Source organism: Ambystoma mexicanum, chromosome 12 (assembly GCF_040938575.1).
Source record: "Ambystoma mexicanum isolate Mex_15411 chromosome 12, UKY_AmexF1_1, whole genome shotgun sequence".
In the NCBI taxonomy this organism is placed as follows: domain Eukaryota; kingdom Metazoa; phylum Chordata; class Amphibia; order Caudata; family Ambystomatidae; genus Ambystoma; species Ambystoma mexicanum.
This window is the reverse complement of record NC_090936.1, coordinates 1,122,860,903-1,122,878,908: the sequence shown is the minus strand read 5'-3', so window position 1 is coordinate 1,122,878,908 and position 18,006 is coordinate 1,122,860,903.

Below are 18,006 nucleotides of genomic sequence, written 5' to 3'. Positions count from 1 at the left end.
GAGAGAGCAAAAATGATTATTTTTGCTTTTTGAACGACAGACTAAGATGCAAACATTGTTTGTATTTTTTAAACTTGAGGTTACTACGAACCTTGTCAGCTTAAGTTAACCTTAGAAAATGTCGATCTCGAAGGGCAATTACCAATGCTAAGTGAGAGATAATATGCCACTGGGAAACACTCAGGTAATCCAAGCACGTGATGATTGTGTTTTGACCTGTGATGTGATGAATGCAATCTGTCTAGCTTAGCATTGCTGATAAAATCAGGTTGTTGGTTGGCTCTACGCTTCATACATATCTATCCCTATTTCTATACATGTATACTCATCACCTTTCTGTTTCTATTGTGACCCCTTCACCTGGATACCTGGACATAGAATGAACACTGATTTCACCTGTCTAACACTCCTTTCATAGGTCCCTCCCAGTTGCTGTTTATGTGTTCCAATTTACTCTCTCTTGCTTTCTGGACTCAACTACAACACCCCCCACCTCTCCCTCTGAATACAGAAGATTCTGTAGAAAATGCAATGACATTGCAAGTTAGCATTGTATGGTCTATTGATTCTGTGAATTGACTTACATTGTTGAAGTGCTGATGTTTTGTAATTCCCCATTTATTATGTATATGTTTATTTTCTTTCTCTCTAAAAAGTAATTAATGATGCTTGCATAGAAAACACATCACCATGATATAGTAACAGTATGTCACTTGTTATGAGGAAGTTGGTAAATAAAGACATTGTGGTATTGTACATATCTCCTATTTCTTTTTAAATACCACCTTATTTGTATTACCCTTATGTGTATGATAGACATTAGATTTTACTTACACAGTTGTATCACTAAACCAATAAGTGTTTATACATGACACATTGTCAATTCTATATTCAAAATTGTAAACACATATCAATGCTCTCATTCTTCTGTTTAGCATTTAACTACATGTATTCTCTTGTAGGGATAATATATGGGCATTATACATAGTATAATCAAACACTACACTGTTCCCAATATTAGCAAAAAGCTGCTCCAGCACTCTCCTCTTCCACTCGCTTCTAACATGTTAAAGCAAACATCAGTAATAGTTTGTAACACTTATATGGCAGTAGAATTTAAAATGATACACAGCATACGTAGACTGCCAGGATTGGCAAGCTAGGGGAAGGCTTAGGTTATACACATCAACTTCTGTGAAACCCATTATGTAGAAAGGATAAAACAACTGCCAGATATCCACGACTTCCAAGGGCAGCTAACTAAGAACAACTTAGAAGCAATATAAAGCCATGAATGAAAACATTATAGGGAAAACATGTTAAACCTTCCTGGCCAAGGAAATATGAGGGGGTAACAGAAGGCTGATGGCATACTCTGCTAACACGTTGTACCATGATACACCCAATGTTTCACCAGCACAAGGATAGTCGGAAAGGCTTTCCAGACAAAACTGCATGATCATTTATTTCGTATTGGAAAGCGGCAATAGATTTGGCTCAATTGGTTAAAATGGCTCATATCAGACCCAAAATATAGAAACAGTGAGAAATGTGAAATCTGGAAACATTGGTAAAGTGCTAGGCTTTAATCCTATGAGCATATGTACTGTCTTAGAGGTAAGACAAATTAAATATGTTTGCTTCTTCTTAAAAACAGTTTGATCTTGTAATTTTGTTTTGCCTCAAAAAATTTGAAGCAAGCATTACAAATTACAATTTGGAAAATATAATGCCAGCTCTACTCCTACAGGCAGAACTAAATGCTTGGCACGTGCATTGGATGTGCTGCTTGCTTTCAAGAGCAGTTCATCTTGCAAATCATCTAGTTCCTTCAAACTCTGCTCCATCTGGCTCCTACATGAATCCAGCCCTGGGCTGCCTTTGCTGTATGTGTGTGACTGCTGCTCTGGACAGGTGATCATATAGTAAATAAGGCAATCCCCTACGGGTCATCTGAACCACCCTTTTTTTCCAAGCCACATATTCCTCTCTAGAGAGTGTAATTAATTTAACCAATCAATTCAATCAGATGTTTTTCACTGTGAAGTCAGTGTCCATTTGAATAACAAAAGATCTATCATAATGTATATATTTCATATGTTGTCCATCTTGGCATCCAACTGCCAGCTGATATAAAATAAACACCTGCTATGAAAACATAGAAAGGACAAGTACAGAATTTATTGGGGATAGAGGAGGTTGATAATAAGAGAGAAGGTGCTGCATAGTTGAAGAAAGTGGAAAAGCTGGTGTAAAAAAAAGACAAGACTGTAATGCAACTGTTAACTGTTTATATTTAAGTGGCCAGACACCCATGGGAGTTTTGCTCTGCCCTGCTTTATGCTACAAAGAAGGTTTACAAAAACTATTTAAAATATTAAACTGATTCAATATAATTGAAAATGTATCAAAACATGTACCGACAAGATAATTAATTGTGTCTCTACCTCCTTATATCCCTAGACTATATTCCCTGCCTTTAATCCTCTGTATCCCTGCCTGCCGTTGACTTTGTAGCAGCCCCTTAACATTGCGCACATCAAATTGAATCAACATTGTATTCTATCACAGTACCCCTAGTTGCAACGCATTCACCTATTTTAAAGCTTGTTTTGTGTTATTTATGTATATAACCAATTGTGTGCATAGATGCTTACTCTCCGTTTCATAGACAAACCTAATAACAAAGCAGCTGCGTTCCTGTGTTGCACTACTTTGAACCATTTCTGAGACTGCATCAAGCACAATTGAATACTTTCGAACCATCCAGAACCCATGATGCTGCCTTCGGTATTCTCATTGAACCTTGAACCACTGTGTTGCTGAATCAAACCAGTTTACTGTTGCCTCGCACCAACAAAGCACATCCCTACTCTGCCTCGAACAGAAGGTCATCACTGCGCATGTCTTCGAAATGCTGAATATTTGTACAGCACCTTGAAGCACAAAGCTCTTTGAATCAAACTGACCCAGACCTCGACATGAGCCACTGGAAGCAACGTTTTGCCTGATGAGTCACACTAGCGTCACCTATCGCATCAATCTGGCATACCTGGTGGACACAGTAAATCACACCGTTCTAATACCGAATTGATCCACACGGAGCATCACATTTGATACTACTTGATGCAGTCCTGTCACCTGGATCACTGTGACTCACTGCATTTGAACGCTGTTTGACGCACAGCATGAAAAAACAGCTTGATGATGTAAAACCACCTAGAAGAGAGTAAGGTACTTTTGTTAGGCCCAGCCAGCATGGACCACTTTAGGGAACCTAGACATAACCTTTTTAAAGTGACATTGTTGCAATGTCCGTCTCTACACCCTACTACATTACCCAGATGGCTTTGATTTCTATGTCATTGTCCTGCATTTATAATTTATCTTCATTCGAAGGGGGCGTTTTGTTTCTTTTTTTGCATATCGATGTGAAAAAACTGAAGTATAAATACAACTTTATAGAATCTTTATTTTGGACTCTTGTCCTATTGCTCTTTGGGTTCCTACTGTTATCACATTCACACCCCTCTTAAGAGTACAGCCTGCCCTTGTCCCAAATTACCACAAAGGGTAAAGCCGGTAGATCTCTTGACTGTGCCTAATTCATCTTTATGATTTTGGTCACTGATGGTTGATACTAGTGTGAGCGCTGAATAGGCAATTTTGCCACTACTCACCCTTGTACACCTGTGGATCAGTTGTCATTTTGACACACACCTTCCTTTTCTCAGAACCTTTCAAAAGGAAGTGTTGGATGAGTAGTGACAGTAGAAAAGTATGCAAATAGATGTCATGATTTTAAACAAAATCATTTGCTGATACATTCACTTTGAACAAAGTGATATAATACTTAAATTGCAATTGTGATACAGATGGCATTTTCCTATGTGATTAAAAAGGATACGTCCATTTTATTATCTTCAGACACAATTCTTAAATCATTACCAATCGATACCAATGGGGATAGACAGGAAAGTATCAAGTACATACAACACTATTTTTCTTACTTTGGTCACCATTGAGTCTGTGGATTTGTACTTCCATGATGATCATGGGCTTCTTAGATATTTAGGCTTCTAATTGTTATCACAGAATAGACTGAACATGTTCCTTCTAATTCTCTCGGATAGGGACATGTCATTAGAGAAGAACCAGGGGTGCTAATGGCCTTTATCCCCAATTTCAAGGGCTGCAATGGACGATAATGGTCCACAGCCCTCCTTATTTATTTATTTATAACACACCAATGCCCGCAGACATCAGGCTGTGTGGTTACAGTATTTGTTAAAGAAGATGAGGTGGAGGAAGATGGCTTACTACTTGCTGAGAAAGGAACAACCTTTCTGAGAGCATTGCGGTCATTGGATTTGGTGTGGTGGCGCATGGAGGTGGTCCCGTAGGAGTACTGTCCAGGTGGTGTGCGACTGAGTACAAAATTACACTCAGTGCATTTCACTTTGGTAGCTTTAGCCTTTGGTACACTCTCAATAGTACACCCATGATTCGATTTTGGTGCTAGAAGTAGGCACTTCCTCTACCTCATCTTCTTTGTCCTCTTCATTTTCTTTGAAAGTACTGTGATTTTTTTGTTGTGAAGCTCCTCCAGCTGTTGGTGATGGTGGCTCTTGGGGAATAGGGATGGCCATAACTGATGCCATTTTAAGATAAAGAGCAGTTTTGATAAAATTCTTCCAAGTATGTAATGTGTACTAGATTGGTAATGGATAATCAGTACAAAAAGGTATAGGAGGTGTGCAATGGAAATTTTGAAGTTGAAAGTTCCTAGATCCGTAGAAAATGCAGTTCTGAACTGTCCGCGAAGGACGGATCTTATTGTGAAGTGCGGACGGGTTCTCGGGCACGTCATCATGCCACACGCTAGCGTATGGTCATGTGGCACTGTCCGGAAGGTCCACAATGAAGTCAGATGTTCGTAGACATCTACGGATGCAAAACTAGTTGAAATAGTTGCAAAAAGTGAATAGAAATGTTAAAAATGATTCTAGAAGGTTGGAAATGGCAGAGTTTTAAGTTGACACTTTGTAAATTGGACACAAATATTGTTATATTTGGTAAGTATGATATAAGTAAATTGTAGGAGAATAGCATGCACTGGTAAAAACCCATGAAATTCAATGAAAAAACTTTGTTGAATGGATGTTATGGTTAAGTTGCACTAATAAAAACATATGGAATTCAATGAAAAAACTTTGTTAAAGGGACGTTATGTTTAAGTCTCACTAATATAAACCTATGAAATTCAATGAAAAAACTTTTTGTTAAGGGGACGTTATGTTTAAGTTGAACTAATAAAAACCTATGAAATTCACTGAAAAAACTTTGTTAAAGGGACGTTATGGTTAAGTTGGACTAATAAATACCTATGAAATTCAATGAAAAAACTTTTTTAAAGGGACGTTATGGTTAAGTTGCACTAATGACAACCTATGAAATTCCGTAAAAAATGTTGTTAAAAGGACGTTATGATTACAAATAACATCGAAAAAACCCTGAAATTCGCCAGTTATGTTAAGCTAAGCAACCATAACTCATGCCACCACCGTGCACTGCTAAGACTGACATCCAGGACATCAAAGATGACATCACAAATATCATTGATGACATCACTGATAACATCACATGTGAATTTACTTTTCATACAAGGTGCTGTGAATGTCATGTTGGCAAAAAAGTATCAGGGATTATTGGGAGATGTGTAATAAACTACATACTTCATTACGCAATGTAGTGTTCCAAAGAACATTCCATTGCAGTGTTCTTTCTAGTACAGGAACCTACTCATACAGAAATGTAGGTATTGGCTGCAGCATTCACCACACAAGTGTTATATTTTTAATTTTCCAAAGTTATATTAAAAAAACGGTGAATGCTTCTGTATCAGACTTTCCCGTACTGTGAAACATGTACTAAGTAGCTAATAATGCATCACTTACTACATATTTCTACTAATACACACAAAACATAAATAGACTACAATTCATAAAAATATGGGGCTTATATATGGAGAGTAAAGTAAGTAAACAAGAGACAGAATCATTAGCAACTGTGTATAATCTACTTGATTGTATTCACGCACAAAAATGTTTGCTGTGTTTCAGGCCTGCTTCTTCCCCTATAGTTGTACATCATAAGATGCAATTAAATTCTAAGGAAAGCAGTGTAAAACAATGTGAGAATAGCAATATCTATAAATGTAATACCTTTTGAAAGTTAAGTTTCTGACTGTCAGTAAATAAAACCACCTGCCCTAGATATGACAGTGAACAAAAAAGAAGGGGCTAGACATGTGATGTCATCAATGATATTTGTGATGTCATATTTGATGTCCTGGGTGTTAGTCTCAGCAGTGCACGGTGGTGGCACGAGTTATGGTTGCTTAACTTACCATAACTGGCGAATTTCAGTTTTTTTAAAATTTTACTTGTAACCATAACGTCCTTTTAACAACATGTTTTTACAGAATTTCACAGGATTTTATTAGCGCAACTTAACCATAACGTCCCTTTAACAAAGATTTTTCATTGAATATATATTATGGTTAAGTTGTGCTACTAAAAACCTATGAAATTCAGTAAAATACCTTTGTTAGAGGGACGTTATGGTTCAAAGTAAAACCGAAAAACCTGTGAAATTTGTCAGTTATGGTAAGCTAAGCAACCATAACTCGCACCACCACCGTGCTCTGCTAAGACTAATACCCAGGACATCAAAGAGGACATCACAAATATCATTGATGACATCACTGATGACATCACATGTGCATTTACTTTTCATACAAGGGGTTGTGAATGTCATGTTGGCAAAAAAGTATCAGTCATTATCGGGAGATGTGTAATAAACTACATACTTCATTACACAATGTAGTGTTCTAAAGAACATTCCATTGCAGTGTTCTTTCTAGTACAGGAACCTACTCATACAGAAATGTAGGTATTGGCTGCAGCATTCACCACACAAGTGCTATATTTTTAATTTTCCAAAGCTATTTAAAAAAAATGGTGAATGCTTCTGTATCAGACTTTTAAGTACTGTGAAACATGTACTAAGTAGCTAATAATGCATCACTTACTACATATTTCTACTAGTACACACAAAACATAAATAGACTACAATTCATACAAATATGGGGCTTATATATGTAGAGTAAAGTAAGCAAACAAGAGACAGTATCATTAGAAACTGTGTATAATCTACATGATTGTATTCACGCACAAAAATGATTGCCGTGTTTCAGGCCTGCTTCTTCCCCTATAGTTGTACATCATAAGATGCAATTAAATTCTAAGGAAAGCAGTGTAAAACAATGTGAGAATAGCAATATCTATAAATGTAATACCTTTTGAAAGTTAAGTTTCTGACTGTCAGTAAATAAAACCACCTGCCCTAGATATGGCAGTGAACAAAAAAGAAGGGGCTAGATATGTGATGTCATCAGTGATGTCATCAATGATATTTGTGATGTCATATTTGATGTCCTGGGTGTTAGTCTTAGCAGTGCACGATGGTGGCGCGAGTTATGGTTGCTTAGCTTACCATAACTGTCGAATTTCAGGGTTTTTTCGATTTTACTTGTAACCTTAACATCCTTTTAACAACATGTTTTTACAGAATTTCATAGGTTTTTATTAATGCAACTTAACCATAACGTACCTTTAACCAAGTTTTTTTCATTGAATATATATTATGGTTACGTTGCGCTACTAATCAACTATGAAATTCAGTAAAATAACTTTGTTAAAAGGGACGTTATGGTGCAAAGTAAAACCGAAAACCCCTGAAATTCGCTAGTTATGGTAAACTAAGCAACCATACCTCATGCCACCAACGTGCATTGGCAAGACTAACACCCAGGACCTAAAAGATGACATCACAAATGTCATTGATGACATGACATGTGCATGTACTTTTCAGGAAAAGTCTGTACAAGGGATTCTCATTATAATGTTGACAACAAAGTGTCAAGGATCATTAGAATAAATATCATGAGCTACGTAGTGCATTAAGCAATGCATTGATATAAATAGCATTCTATTATGAAGTTATTTACAGTATAGTAAGCTACTCATGTATAAACATAAGCAGTGTGTGCAGCTTACATGATGGAGATGCAATATTCATAATCTTTCCATGTTGAATAGTGAAAGGATAAATGCTTTCTTATTAGAGTTTTGTGTACTCTGCAACATGTAATAAGTAGCTAATGAAACCCACTTCCTATATAATTGTATTATTACATACAAAACCCAAAGACACAACAACACACACAAATATGAGTTTATGCAGGGAAAGTGAAGTATGCAAAAAAGCAGCAGTAGAACCAGAAATTGTTTATAACCTACCTGATTATCTTTATGCACAGAAATGATTTCTCTGCTTCAAACCTACTACTTCCCTATATATACCTATCACATGATGTGACTGCACCCTAAAGAGAGTAATACGAATACAAATATGAGCATATACAGAGAAAGTACAGTAATAAAAAAACAGCAGGACAATAAGAAAGTGTTGATAACCTTACTGATTGTCTTCATACACGGAAAGCATTGGTATCTTTCAAGTGTGTATTCTCCTTATGTATATGTTTCATATGCTGTGAGTGAACCCCAAATTAATTACTGTAAGAACATATTTGAAGTTTAAGTCTACAAATATAGCACTTTTTGATTTCGTTGTTCCTAAGTATTACTGGCTAAGATATGTCAGTAAAGGAAAAAAGAGGGAGCCAGATATGTGATGTCATCAGTGATGTCATTAATTACATTTGTGATGTCATCTTTGATGTCCTGGGTGTTAGTCTTAGCAATGCACATTGGTGGCGCGAGTTATGGTTGCTTAGCTTACCATAACTAGTGTATTTAAGGGGTTTTTCGATTTTACTTTGACCCATAATGTCCCTTTAAAAAAAGTTATTTTACTGAATTTCATAGGTTTTTAGTAGCGCAACTTAACCATAACGTCCCTTTAACAAAGTCTTTTTACTGAATTTCATAGGATTTCAGTAGCGCAACTTAACCATAACGTTGCTTTATCAAAGTTATTTTACTGAATTTCATAGGTTTTTAGTAGCGCAATTTAACCATAATCTCCCTTTAGCAAAGTTTTTTTTCACTGAATATACATATTCATAGTGTGAATTTGATACATGTTTACTATGGTTCCCTTACTTCATACATATAAAACATAGAACATACTGAACCCCCAGCTAGTGATTTTGATGTCCGCGGACTGTGCGTATGTCCGCGGACGGACGTTTACAACATCAACACTACCCAAAAACTCAGGGAAGAACTCTGTTCTAAATTCTTTTCCCACTCATTGGCCAAGTCAAGATCTTCCGGTTTGTCAAAATTAGGAAATATTAGAATCCTAAGTCCCCTTGGTATTTTTTTAGTGTCTAAGTAGTTGGTAAGAGAGGCTTGCTCCCAAAACTTGTTAATCTCTTTTTTTGATAATCTCTCCAACCTCACAAATTTCTGGCTAAGATCTCACTGGTATTTAAATGCTGAAATGTGTTCCCGGATCCGTATACGTAATTCTCTAATGGTGCTCCCACATAAATCTTGCGGCAGACACACACAATAGCATAGATCACAAATTTGCTGCGACAATTGATGAATTCATCAATGCGTACTTGAATACCCTGTTCATTTGAGAATTCAGAACAGTCTGAATGTGCATAACAGCACAAGCTGCAGGTACCACATTTTGAGAAACCCCTTAAGGGCTTCAACCATTCTGCACCCGTAGGTTTGATGTTTTATATAAAAGATGGGCAAAGTTGATTTTTAAGATTCTGTGCTTTTGTGTACGTGAATGAGGGAATTTCATTAAGAAAGGAAGAGATATCTCGATCGAGATGCAATATGCCCCAGTGTTTTTTGACCATGTTATATAATAAACTAGCCTCTTTGGTATATCTTGTTATGATACCAATTTTACGTGGAGGTCTGGTTATCTCAGTGACAGAATGCTTATTGATCATTGCCATCCTCGGTTTAGTTTTGCGATCATCTCTGCACTGTAACCTCTTTCTAAAAATCTTTTAGACAAAAGATCACATTCCTGTTTGAACGTTTCATCATTGGAGCAATTGCGACGTGCCCTGAAAAATTCTCCTACTGGTATATTAGAAATGACAGATTTTATTATTATTTTTTCAAGAGAACCCCAGGTGTTAAAAACTAGCGGCCAGTAGACAACACTTGTGTAATTTCAGGACCAGCGCATTCCACATAGTTACTCCTTGAAACCCATTATATTTGCATTTTTAATTAGTTTGAGGACCCAAACACTGTCCGTAAAACACCCGTGCGCATGCGCACGCCCGTTCCTGCACATTTAGTGTCCTGCAGACACCCATCCCATCCGCAACCAAAATGGGGGTGTCCTAAGGACACTATACCTGTCCAAACTGTCCGCAAGCAACATGGAACTGTTCTTAGAAAACCTTTGGTGTCCGAGATGTCCGTAATTAATTAAAATGGGGGTGTCCAAAGGACACTATACCTGTTCGTACTGTCCCCAAGCAACTTGGAACTGTTCTTAGAACACACTCGGTGTCTGGGATGTCTGTAATTTACCGAAATGGGGGTGTCCTAAGGACACTATACCTGTCTGAACTATCTGCAAGCAACATGGAACTGTTCTTAGAAAACACTCTGTGTCCGGAATGTCCATAATTAACCAAAATGGTGGTGTCCAAAGGACACTATACCTGTTCGTACTGTCCGCAAGCAACATGGAACTGTTCTTAGAACACACACGGTGTCCGGGATGTCCATAATTAACCAAAATGGAGGTGTCCTAAGGACACTATACCTGTCCGTACTGTCCGTAGACTATCTACTCACATGCGCACCACACCCATAAGTCCTATGAACATCGTGCCTGTCCGTAACTGTCTGTCTCACATGTGTCGCACTTTTAATTAGTTTGAGGACCCGAACACTTTCCGTAGAACACCTGCGCGTGCCCGTTCCTGCGCATTTAGTGTCCTGCGGACACCCGTCCCATTCGCAGACATGTTCACGACGTCATCATGTGACCGCACCCATGCTGAGCGTGTGTCCTGATTTAGGGACATTGTCCGTGTCCCTGAATATTTTAAAAGTACTTTTATGGACAATCCAAAGTATTTTACAGTATCAATTCATCATTGCACATGCCCAGACAATGCCCTGGCATTCTACATACTTTTTAGAACTTTTTGAGCCTTGTGGGATGTTCCATCTGTCTGCGGACCACATAGCTGTCCGCGAAGCGCACACCAGCACCCCTATAAAAGGCCACACCCCAGCGCTCATCCTCATTGTGCTTCTGGCTACCTGACAGAGCATTGTCTTTTTCAGCGTTTGCTGCTCTTGCTTCTTTTGCTGGTTTCTATCATCAAACCTGATGGCATCTATGGTTGCTGCTGCTCCAGCTGGTGCTACTTCTACCTCAGCACCACCCCCAAACCAACCACCACCACCACCTTCCCAAGGGCCTTCAGATTGGACCAGGCATGAGGATGTAGAGGAGTTGGATGAAGAGGATGAAGAGGATGAGGCAGTGGAAGTCCCTACTACCAGCACTCGCCATGAGTCTTGGGCGTGGTGGTTGTTTACCATTCATGGTGGAATGCCAACAGCATGTGCGAACAATGTCACCTGCAACCAGTGCAAAATGGTGCTGAGTCGTGGGAGGCATGGTTCGTACAGCTTTGGTACGACATACATGAAACGACACCTAAGATCATTCCCCGGTGGGGCTGTTCGCAAGGTTGTACCTTGTGATAAACATAGCAGGTTGAGTTCCTCCACAACATCCTCTGTTTCCGCTCCTGTCACCACAAGAGAAACTCCAGTGGGACAGCGCATCCCTCCAGCTGCCTCACAGGCCATCCATGATGCTGTTGACCCTTACCTTTTGAGGGTCACTATTTTATGTATGTACTGTGATGCAGTACTCTGCAGGGGGGAGAGTCTTCAGAGTGCTTTTGAGGCTGCGGTCACGGAGCATGAGAAGGTCTGATACCTAGCTAAATAAGGCCAACCCTGCATCTTCCTCTCTCCACCTGCCCTTTCTTATCCCCGTGGTTGCTGTCCCTTCCTTACCCTCCTTTTCCCTCCTTTCCTAGTGTCTCTTGTGTAAAAAACCCAAAAATATATAACACAGCAACCCCCCCCCAAAAGGCTCTTTTCAGAACCGCCTTTCACAGTTCAAGAATAAAAGTGGCAAATAAATAGTGCAGGGCCCTGTGCATCTTTTAGAAGTCTGCAGACAGTTTGCAGACATGTAAAATGTTGGGGTGCTGCCCTATCAAAACCATTGCACTTTCTCTGGGAGGAAGCGGTGGCTGTGAAAAGAGCCTTTTGGTGGTGTTTTTTTGTGTTTCAAACATCCTTCAAAATGTATTAATGTAATTAGAAAAAAAGGTTGCAATGCATTTTGTAAATTCCGAAGAAAAATCTGATTGCCAGCATAAGTAAGATGGACTCCATCTCTGCGAAAAATATATGTGCTATGAAACATAATATTTTCATTGTGAAAAGAGGACATGCCGATATCTCTTAAAAAGGCACAAACAGCCTTATTGACATTGCGTCTCGCTTTCTCCATTTGTGCACCAAATGAAGAAGAACGCAGCCATATTTGTCTCTTCGCAATACGAGAAAAAACTATTTTGGAATTTGGAAACATGACCATGCCCTTCCCAAGTCCTTCTTTCATTGCAAATTGCAAAGAAATTCCAGACACATGTCCTAAACCGTTCCCGGCACAATGAATTATAATTATGTCTGGATGATGCTGTGTCTCCAAAGTAGCACAGAGAGGTACCACAGTCCAGCCACTTCATTCCATGCACTCCATGCCAGTGCACTTCCACATGAGAGAATCCAAGATACGCAGCTACTCCACAGTGTTCTGCATGCACCTCCAACCAATGTATCCATGAGTCTCCCAAAATCCAGATAATCTGTTTTCTGAAACACCCAGCTAGCTATCTGTTCTTCTCTCAGGAAAAAGACTTTGTGACAAACTCTCTCCTTACACAACACACCCAGTAAACTTTACTGACCAATCCCTTGCTCTGCTCACTCTCATTTGCATGCCTCTTGACTCCAAAATCCCTGTATGTAATATGCGGTTTCCGCGGACAACCGCCATGTCCGCAGACATATCGTAACTCTTGGGCAGCCCTTCTACCCTTTCCACTTCACTCTCTGTGCCTTTCCCTCATTGGATACAGCTAAGCAGTCACACAACTATCCACCAATCACATCCAAGACCTCTACATCTAACTCCATCATCATAGTTCAGCACTTCAAATGTACCGTTGATCACTCTGAGTACAAGTCTCATATCATTGGAAAGCACCTACTACAAAAACGACTGTACAAGTCTCCAAGATTTCTCTTCTTGCAGCTGCATGCATATCCACATGCATGCACAAACTACAGGTATGCATCATTTCTGCACAGTAATGTACAACTCTTATAAATGCATATAAACATAGTAACTGCCGCTTAACCTGCATAACCTATGCAATGAACTTACTCTCATTTTTCCCATCTGCTATAATCAACTGTCAATTCCAAACCTGTCTGCTATCTAAATTTTATTTTGCGCACACAGCTACCTAAAAAACTATAATATTAAAAGATGGGAGAAATAACAGTATAATTGTAGAAAAACACTTATTAGGGTATTATAAAATTACACACAGCACAGCCAGGATAAGTGTGTGTATCGTTATACACTTACACAGATAAGTACTATCATTGAAAAGCTCCCAGCTGAAATAACACCTCTGCATGTAAATCACATCCTTCTGCTTTATTACCCACACTTTCACAAATGCATACATTCCATGATTTTCTATACAGTTTCTAGCATTTACCTTATAAAAATTGCAAAATAAGTATATCATTATTTCTTCTATCTCCTACCATCCAATAACACAGCCTTAAGAAACCAAGTGAGTTTCATACAGTTAGTATTCTACTCATTTGCAAAGCATGTTGAACTAACATATTGTAAGTAAAATATAAAGGCTACACATAGTCAGAGGAAACTACATTCAAACACTATGTCCAGATATCAAACAGCAATACTACTACAAAAACATAAAAATCAACGTCTAAATTAACCTTAGTGCTATAAACACACACCATTCCTAACTTCTTTCTTTTACAATTGCAGTGAAGACCACTCTCTTGAAAAGCAGCAGCATCTGAAGTACAAACAACAACTCAGAAGAAACATGCTCATTTCAAACAAAAAAAGTAAGTACGATACTACCATAATATTCTTACTGTTACTCAAACACACTGTGGGGTTGATTCATGGAATTTGTGCACCAAAAAACAGAGATTTGTGCACCATTCTGCTCACAAATCCCCATTTGTTGAACTGGAAATTGCAGGCACAATGGCACACAAATCCCCGTTTTTCAGCGCACAAATTACATAACTCAGCCCCTAGAATGTTAGTATTGCAGAACAAAGAACTAGTTTAATTCTGTACCATTAGATTTAGTATTAGTGTTTCTCCTCACCACTCGCTTACTTTCTACTGTCATCGGAACCCCAGTATAGTAACACACAAATACAAGAATAGCCTTCCCAACTAGTTTTAGCTGCCCAATGCACAATCACACACCACCACATACATCCTTACCATCATACTCAGACAATCCTGCACACAGCACACATACATTGCAGAACAGCCCAACCCATACCTTCTTTTTTTTCAACAGACCCCAAAGAATGCCTATCAAAAAGCAAGTCCGTAGAAAGCAACACAGAAGTAGAGCAAATGAAAATAAAAGTGTCCAAAATAAGCATCCATCTCTAGCAGAATGTGTACAAAAAGTTCAAACAAAAGATCTAATAGAGTCATTAAGTGAAACAAAACAAGCTTCCAGCACAAAAATGTTCCCTCCTCTTTCAAAATGTAAAACGAAATAGAAAGTGATTAACAAGAATGCAGCTAATACTACTGCTAATACTGCTCCTATAAATCTTGATGTAGTGGCAAGTAACCATACCAAAAAAAGTATTTTCCAAAAAATATTCTGCCACAGAGTCCTTCAGAATCTTATAAAAACAGGAGAGAAATCATTCACAACCCTTAAAACCTACCATAGAAAATTAATCTTAGAAGCTCTCATAGACAGTGCAATCCTTCTCAAAAGGAAGTTATTTATTTTAGTGTTACACAGAATGAAACCACTAACAAAACGAACTACTAAATTACAAAAAAGAGTTCTCAATAAACGGAATTTCAACAAAAATAACTTCTTAAATATCTGTGGAGGTGAATGGAGTCACACCACGAGCACAGAACCATATGACAATGAAGAAGCATACAAACAAAACCAAACAAACACAATTGCCATACATAGCAATGGACGAGGTTATGAAAAACGTAATAAAACCATTATGGAACAAGAAACGCTGCTCACAAAAATATCCCCAGAAAACTCAATATCACCCCTCCATCAGACTGAAGCAAAACGTCCAGTGTACAAATGGCCATGCACGTCAATGTGTAACATTGACAAAAAATCATCTTTCAAATCTTTACGCCAGTTCCTCAATCAAAATGTAAAAGGCAAAGACAAATTCAAAATGAAACTTCTACAAAATATGGATACCTGTCCAGTGTGCAAACACACAGGACTACAAGGACATTCATTAGTCTGCATTTCAGGACCTAATTGCGAACACATCATTGAACTATAAGAAATCTAGTCCATAAACTGTACTATGCCAAAATTCCAGTTTTAGCATAAGACAATTTAAATAACAATCTTCTACATGGTACAGCCAAAAACCTACTTGAAGAAATAGAGCATATCCTGAGAAAATATTTTGGAAGTGAAAGCCACTTACAAAATGCAATAGCTTTACAACAGACTAGGAACAATTCTACAAATGGCAACCTTCTACTACACACATACAAAAAGAAATACTAAAATTTAAAAGTACATCCGATGAAGTACCAAACCATGTGTGTGTGTATGTTGCCGCAGAACCTTTTATAAAAGTAGCACAAAAATTGTAGACATAACATACAAAATAGAAGACAATGAAGATTCCAAATGGTTTGAATTAGCTCTCTACCTTATAGCAGAAAACAAATACGAAATAAATGACCCCTTAATACTTTGGAGTTACTGCACTGCAAAACTTGACAACAACCAAACTCCTTCACATGCTATCACAAATAACTTGGAATTATTTCCACTACCAGAACCCCTGCAACAACTCAATTTATTCGAGAGCATCATAATTCAAACAGTGCACCCATTTCAAGCAATAATACGCCTTCAACCAAAAACAGCAAAATTACCTCCCTCTGAATTAGTGAAAGGCATTTGTGGCAAAGTAGTTTATCTACCATTAGATCTGAAAGAAAATGTACACACTCTAGGAGTGCAACGTCCAATAGAGCAATCATTGATTGTTTTAGTAAATGGTGTACCTACAAAAGACAAACAAATTTGGGAACAACTTGTAGACTTACATAAAGTTAGACTAGCCTTGCAATATCTAAAAGACAACAATGAATACTACAAAGAAATGAATACTGAAGAAAACCTCAGGGAAACGACTGAAATAATTCAAGACTCACCAGAAACTGGTCAATTTGAAATTCTATATCCTGCTACAGTTGCCAATATTTTATACCATTATACAATTAATCCATTACACTCTAAAGACACCATAAATGATGCACTAGAAACATACCAAATGTGACAAACCAAAGGATCACCAATCAGCATATGGGAAAAAAAAGTTTAGAAGCACGTGCTTTTCCTCTACTCTTTCGAAGGTACAATGATAGACCCACTCAGATAACAGCATCAGAATACCGCTTGTTACGAATGTATTCTGAAGATCCCAAATTGAGACAAAATGTGGAATACATATTCCACCTACTCTCTGAAAGTGAACTAGCAACTCTATACTACTGAGTTCCACACACATTGAAATCAGGTACCCATTTTCAAAATATGTCAGCTACGCAATTACTACATAAAATGCTAGAAAAAGATGAGGTTTTACAATCAAGCATTACAAATATGTTAGCAAACATGCGTGGTACTAAAGAGAACTGGTTCCGATGTCACAGAGATGTACGTTGTATGATAAGAAACCTTGGCCCACCCACTTGGTTTGTTACATTAAGTTGTGCTGAACATGCATGGGAAGATTTACATGATTTCCTACACATATCAAACAAAAACAAAACAAACATAGATATTCTAACACCTGGAGAACTTTGCTCTCTAGATCCTGTTAATGTTTCAAGATATTTCCATCATTGCTTCTTTGCTATGTTACACTTTTTTTGTAATAAAACTGTTCCTTCCCTCAGAGAAGTGCAACACTTCTTTTGGAGAAAAGAATACCAAGCCAGAGGAGCACCACATATCCACATGCTTTTATGGATTAAAGATGCTCCTAAATTTGGTCAAGACAGTGATGCCACTGTCTTACAGTTTATCGAAAAATATGTCACTTGTGAAATTCCATCACAAGCAACAAATAGTGATCTTCATGAGCACATTTTACAATTTCAAAGACACACTTGTGGGAAATATTGTCGTCGCAAATACAAAAACAAAGGGAAATACTACACCAAATGCCGCTATGGTTTCCCTAGACCAGTTACAGCAACAGGTGAAGTGAACAACTTCATGTCTTCAGTTAGACATAGTGTTAAAATGTGTAGTACATTGTAGACAATTCCACTGCAGTTGTACGCTATGTTACAGCCTACTTAACCAAAGCAGAAAAAACAGAGCTTCAAGACCTCTGGCATGACCTATCATCGAACAAAACACTGTCTCAGAAATTATACAATTTAGACATAAAAATGCTATCTCTTAGAGAATGTGGCTGCTAAGGAGCTGCAGATCATTTAACCGGTACTGCTTTGTATGGAAAATCTTAAAATATAGTATGGCTAAGTCTTGGTTCTGCTAAA